Raw genomic sequence first — 7,477 nt, 5'->3', positions numbered from 1 at the left:
TAAACTTACTTATTTAATAATTTTTAAAATATAAATTATAGTACCTTAAACTCATTTAAAATAAAATTTTTATAAAATGAAGTATATTAAAATTCAACTTTACAACACATTCATTCAATACAATCAAACATTGTTTAAAGTTAAGTTATGATAACAAGTGAAAATATTTTGTATTTTAAGAACTCAAAATTTTTTATCTGTATTTTAAAAATTTATGTGTTGTAAAATATAATTATTAAAATTATTTGTTGCTTCTTATATAGCTCTGTTTATTAAAAGTTATAAAGTTTTTTTTTACACTTTTAATAAAAAAATTTATTCAATAAAAATATGTAATTTAAATTAATATATATATATATATATATATCATATTTATAATTTAAATTTATTAAAATAAATTATACTTAATTTTTAAGTAGTTTAGGGTTTAGAGTTTGTCAAATACTTAGTTGAGGGCACTTCATATGTTATTTTACTATTTTTACTTTTTAATTATTTAAAAAGAATGAATTTATAATATAAATAAAAAGTATATTAATATTTTAAAAATTTAAACTATCTCTTAAAAGAATTTGATTCTAAAGATTTAAAAGGAAATTATTTTTTAATTTTTTTAAAGAATATAATTGTTAAAACGGGTTAATTTGACTCTTGAGCTAGAAAACGAAATCAATGAGTTAAAATAAAATAAAGTAGACATATGAAAGATGCAATGAGTAAAACATGTAGAAACATAATAGGGTTAAAAGAGACAAACATAACAACAACCAAAAACAAAGAGCAAAAAAAAAGTAACAAACAGAAACGTTTGATCAATAAAAATATATTTTTAATTAAAGTTAAAAATATATGTATTCGATCAGCTACAGGTTTATGCTTTTAGATTTATTATGAAATATATTTTACTAAACTTGAATTACAGGTATGTATATATAGTTACCTTGGCCATGGAAGGCCAAGAACAAAGTTCAGCCATCTCTGGAATTATAAGTGCAAGATTATTTCGGCTTTTTTGCCCTTTTGAAATTAATTTTAAAAGAAATTATCAAAATAAGACTTTATGGAAACAAATTCTCGATCTGGAGTTGGCAGGTGACGTGGTAAGAGAATCGTCCATAACAGGGACGACACACATGATGACGTGGCGAACTATGAGAGTGTCGTCCCATTAGTAACCGACACTCATGAGAGTGTCGTCCCATGATTAGCCAACACTCATGAGATGTTGACACGTGTTGTTTAATAAACTTGTGTCATCTATTTTGAGACGATTTTAGTAGCGTCCACAACAAAGATGACTCTAGTGCCGTCCAACCATACCCGATTTTAATATAACTGGTGGATAAAAATTTTGATACATTCTTTTGTCCAACTTTAAATGTGTATAAATACGAAACTTTTAAATTATAACCATGGAGTTGGAGATCGAGTAGGCTGGAGAAGAAATTGCAACCAGATAGGCTGGAGAAGAAATTGCAACTAGGCAATAAGGTTAGATTTTTTTAAGCATTATAAATATATAATTTTTTTATTGGCTATTAAGAATTTATATTTCAAATAATAATATTTATTTTATATTTGGATAATATTTTAAGTGTTAATGTTGTAATATAATTTTTTTTGTTATGTTTGAAAATAAGACAGATAAAATATAATGTTAAAAAATAAAGATTTAAATATTTGTAATTACAAATAAATTTTTAAATATAATTTTATTATATTATAAATAAATTTTTAAATAAGCTTGGCTTATTTTTAATGCATGATAAATGAAATTGTTGTTATATTATATTCAAATGGTAGAATATATGAAGGAAATGAGGGTATAATTTTTGAAGGAGAGAAAAAGATGATTAAGATAGAACGTCACACTTGAGATGTTTAAAAGAAAGATACATACAAAATTGAAATTGTCTAGTTGTCACGTAATTTCTAGATTAATTTCACGAATTTTAGTTTGGACAAATGGTTGATACCATACAACTCTGGATGTATGTGACGATGAAAACATAGATTGGATGATAAGTACGTGTCAATAATTACATCATAGGAATGTAGTTGAGATATATGTGGATGTTACGGTCGGTGAAACATCTTCTGTTGTGCCACGTCCGTTAGAAGTGAATTTATCACTCTCACTCAATCATAGAAGTGATAATAACGATGATGATTATGCAACAAGAGAAAGTAATATGAAGTTGATGATTTTAAATTTTTAAAATTGATACTGCAAATACTATTAATAATATAAGTTTACAATGTACGATCTACAGATGAAGATGATGAATATGAAGATGAAGAAGATATTTCATTAAATAATTTTTCTGATATTGAGACAGATGATTATTGTGATTCAATGATCAATATGGAGGGTATTGTAAGAGTTAGTTCAATGCAACAACAACATGGAGGTATGATTTTAGATAATAATTTAAAAGATATATTTTCATAACTTATATTTATAATACTGTATAAATTGTTAATGAGGGTATAAATTTGACGGATGAATTGTTGTAATGCAGAAACTACATTGCCTTTTTGGAATATAACCCCACATTATAGTCATATTAATTGGGAACACCCTGATAAAAAATTAGAGTGCAATCATGGAAAGAAGGAGATGCATTATATGTAGGACAACTATTTGACACTAAAGAAGATGTAAGAATGGCTATAAAACATTATGCCATGAGGAAACATCAAACTTTTTTTGTGATCGAGTCAAAAGCAACATGTGTTGTGAAGTGTGTCAATCACAATAGTGGATGTCCCTGGAGAGTTCGAGCATCGTTGCCAAAAAATGTAGACAAGTGGAAAATTATAAAGTGGGGTGGTGCTCATACGTGCGTACATGCTTCAATCTCTCAAGACCACCAAAAGTTGGATTCCAAATTTATTTGCTCATGCATTCTTGGTATGTCAAATGTTATATTAAATTTTATTATTTTGAAATAGAAAAAATATACTAATTTTCATCCTATTACATCCCAACAAATTTAAAAACTCCTTCATTATATGAGATGCAGGTATGGTGAAAGAAAAACCATCAGTGCCTATTTCGTTAATTCAAGAGAGAATTAGTGGTCAATTTGGATATTCAATTTCGTACAAGAAGGCATGAAAAGCAAAACAAAAAGCAATAGTTACTGTATTTGGTGATTGGGACGAATCTTATGTTGCATTGCCAAGATGGCTAGAGTACATGCAATTACATGCTCCTGTATCTGTATACAAAATTGAAACAAATGATTATGTTGAAGGACGTACCGTGGATAATAGATATCGAGTTTTTCATCGGTTGTATTAGTCGTTCAAGCAATGCCATGAAGCTTTCAACTTTTGTAAACCTATAATACAGGTAGATGGAACATTTTTGTACGGTAAGTACCAACAAACTTTGATAATTGCTACGACTCAAGATGGAAACAACTGTGTGCTTCCCATTGCATTTACCATTGTCAAAGGAGAAACCTTATCTACATGGAAATGGTTTTTAGCCATGATTCGTATACATATGACAAATAAGGCAGGGCTATGTTTGATCTCAGATCGACATCAAAGTATAAAAGGTGCAGTGTCTAACCCACATCTAGGTCGACAACCACTAGATGCTTATCATGTTTATTGCATTCGTCACATTGCAAGCAAATTCAATCGATGATTCAAAAATACTTGAAGAAAAAACTAATTTAATTAAGTACGTATTCTTCACATTTGATTCATTTAAGTTTTAATAGATTTTGAATATTTAACCTTTACATTCTACCTTTCATCGTTAAATGCAGGATATACACCATCAAAGGGTATTTTTGAATCTAAGCTTAATACGTTTCGATCACAATCACCTGAAATTCAGACTTGGATAGATAATATATCAAAGGAAAAGTGGAGCTTGGCTTATAATGATGAAGGACATCGTTATCGACACATGACTACTAATTTGTCTGAGTTTGTAAATAAAGTTTTGAAAGGGGCAAAAAATCTTCCTATTACTGCCTTGGTAAAAGCTACGTATGCTCGATTAGTAGAATATTTTGTGAAGCATGATGAAACCGCAATGCATGAGGTTAATAATGGAGGAAGATACAGTCAGAAACTAATGGAAGCTATGGAAATAAATCAACAAGAAGCATCCTCACATCAAGTTCAGCGGTATGACATACAAAGAACAAGGTTTGAGGTTGAAGAGGCTTTTAATCCAGTGACACAAAGAGGTGATCATAAGTGGACAGTCATTATCCACACGTTATTGTGAATGCAGGAAATTTAAGGCATTCTGATATCCATGCTCATATGTTATAGTTGTTTGTACTCATATGAGTATAGACTTTTGGCAATATGTGGATCATGTTTATACTTTACAGTATGTTGTGAACGCATATTCATCTCAGTGGTGGCCTCTTGGAAATGAAAATAATATTTTACAAAATAATGAGTGGAAGTTAGTACCAGATGTAGAAAGAGCATGAGGTAAAGGAAGACCAAAGACTACTCGAATTAAGAATGAAATGGATTAGATTGAGTCACAACCACGACAAAGATGTAGGTTGTGTCGACAACCTGATCATAACCAACGTCAATGTCCTCAACATTATGATCGTAATGTACACCAGATGTAAGAACATGTTACGTGTCACGACAAATTGTTGTTGTTAATGTTATTAATGTATTAATGTATCTTGTTGTTAATGTCAATAAGGGTGTAACTCATATTTCCTTATTAATGTTTTAAATAACTTACAAGTATAGCGTAATATAGCAACATCGATTATATATAGAGAACATGTTCCAGTAATATTAATAAAAAGTGCAACATAAAGTTAATAAATATATAAATAACAACCCATCAATCTGAGTCAAAGGATTGGTCTGCATGCCCTGCCTCATGAGGTGTGAGTATGCACTGTCGACGACGATCTCGTGCTTCACGATGAGGGTTCCGATGCACATCTTGTACTTCCGCATCAACAACAACAATAAAATCTGCATTAAGATCAATGTCATGCTCTGAACCTACTTGCATTGATGATGTTTCCCATCCCTGCCCACTCTGATGACCTCCTATAGCCAGTGCATCAGGAGTAAAGAATGATGGCTCATATGAAGGAGGTGTCATGTAGAGGCTACCCTTGGGGACATAATATTGACCACTGCTAAATGGAGATGGAGGAGGCTGTGAAGTGAACTGTGATGCGTGAAAATAAGATGTCTGAGTGGCTTGGGAAGGGTTGAAGGGAAACTGTGGTGGGATATAATAGATGACGTCTCTGCGTTCTGGCAAAAGGGGAAGTGACCACTCTGCCGCTTGCAAATTGTACCATAAGGAACATGTAAGAACATAAGTACAACATGTAATATGGTTAAGAGAAATATTATTAATTTTACCTTCACTTCTATTCGACGGCGTTGCAAACCTTTTCCTTCCTTACGGTCTGTAGGTTGACCAATGTCAATGGCCGGATCAACTAGATTTCCACTCTGAATAGGAGGGTCAAACGAAGAAGCAGGCTCTAATATGTGCTCTTGTTCATTCTGTAGTGAGAGCATGGTCTCACATAACTCGTTCATCTCCTCAAATGAAAATGAGGCTTTACCATCATTACACAAGTAATATGCTCTTTCATGAGCCTCTCCCTACAATGACACAATATAAACCTTTAACAAGTAACAAATATAACCACAATCAAATAGTGTGTAATTTCATTTATATTACTTACAAGTAATGCAAATACAGCTGCATCCCTGGTCATCCATCGTCTTGTGTGAGTGATGTACCATAGCATATATTCAGAGTTAGAACTTAACAACCCAATCTGAGGATCATTAGTCATTACCCAGGCCTGACGCAAGTCCCATAGCTCCACTATGCCTCTGAACTTAGCCAACCAATTCTCACCAGTTTTCCCTCTTAAAGTAATGTCATGTAACTGATCAGGTTAGTATGGAGCACGAGGAATATATTGAACTATCCCAAATTGCCGCATTACACAGTCAGGCTGGTGCCACTCACAAATTTGAAAACATATAAGTGGCACAACTGACCTCCAAATATTCGATGCTTTAGTGAATATGGGGGGCAAAGAATTCATCAACTCCATACTATACGGTTGCCATACGATCTACATTTTCAAAGTTGTGCAAAATAGTAAATTTGTTGTGAATAATAATTAACCCATCGTGTTGATGTTGTATCAATGTATATTAACAAAATACCTCATCACGTTTCAAATGATCAAACTTATAACTGTAGTAAGTGATATCTCTCTTAATGTTTTTCGAGTTTCTACTAGAAGGCCAAATACTAGAGGACGAGTGTTCACTATAAGCGGTGCTGAGACTGCTCAAGCTATAGATTTAATCCAAGGTACATGCGTTCTTAATAGGACTTCTCTTAATATGTTGCTTGACTCTGGCACCACACATTTTTCCATTTCTAAATCCTGTGTGAGGTGATTTGAAGTACCTATCTTTGTCACGAAATTTGATTTTGTTATTTCTACTCCTGTAAATGATCTTGTGATTACATCTCATGTTTGTTGAATTGTTTACTTCAAATTGAAGGCAAAAGTTTTCTTGTCAATCTAATCTGCCTACCTCTTTCTGAGTTAAATGTTATTCTGGAGATGGATTGGCTTTCGGCCAACCATGTCTTACTTGAATTCCAAAATAAGACCCTAGGCTTTAATCATTCTGATAGGTCAATTCGAATAGCCTTGAGGCTGAGAATTTGAAAGATCTAACAACTTTGATAGGCAACTTAATTTCTAGAGAAATCCAAGCATATGTGCTTCTTGATTTAGCCAAGTATTTTTTTAGAGTTAATCCGACTACTGGAGTGGGTAAAGCTCTAAAATCTCACAAACTCCACTGAAATTCATTGATCTCTACCAAATTCAAAGAAGATTAGAAGTTCAGCTTATCGAATCGCGCTACCTTCGAAACTATCCAATCTCCACAACATCTTTCAAATCTCACAACTACTGATTGAAGGGATAAGCAACTTAGGAATAAGGAGATTTCTTTGGTGAAGGTGCATTGGAATGCTGATAGTGTGGAAGATGTCGCGTAGGAAAGAGAGACTAACATGAGAAATGCCTATCCGCATCTATTCGACTCAGGTTAGAAATTTTAAGGACGAAATTTTTCTAAGAGGGGTAGTCTTGTAACGCCCCAAATTTTCGTTAGTTGGCTATTAGCTCTTGAATTTTAATTATTTGTTGATTCCGACTTGCTAGTGTCGGAATAATTAGATAGATGCTGAATTTTCTATTTTTATTCACTGAGGAGAATAATGACTTGATCTCTAAGTTTTGCATTTTAGAGTAACTGCATGTAATACACTTGGCTTCGATATCATCCAAGAATTGTCCTAATTGTATTCAGCTGTATTACCCAAAAATACCCCTGAGAATCTTGTTCAAAAAGCCATATTTTGTCTTATTTAAATTATTGAAAAATCGTAATTATCATTCTCGAA

This window comes from Abrus precatorius, unplaced genomic scaffold, assembly GCF_003935025.1.
Source record: "Abrus precatorius isolate BTA unplaced genomic scaffold, Abrus_2018 Scaffold2, whole genome shotgun sequence".
NCBI lineage: Eukaryota > Viridiplantae > Streptophyta > Magnoliopsida > Fabales > Fabaceae > Abrus > Abrus precatorius.
This window is presented reverse-complemented; position numbering follows the sequence as displayed.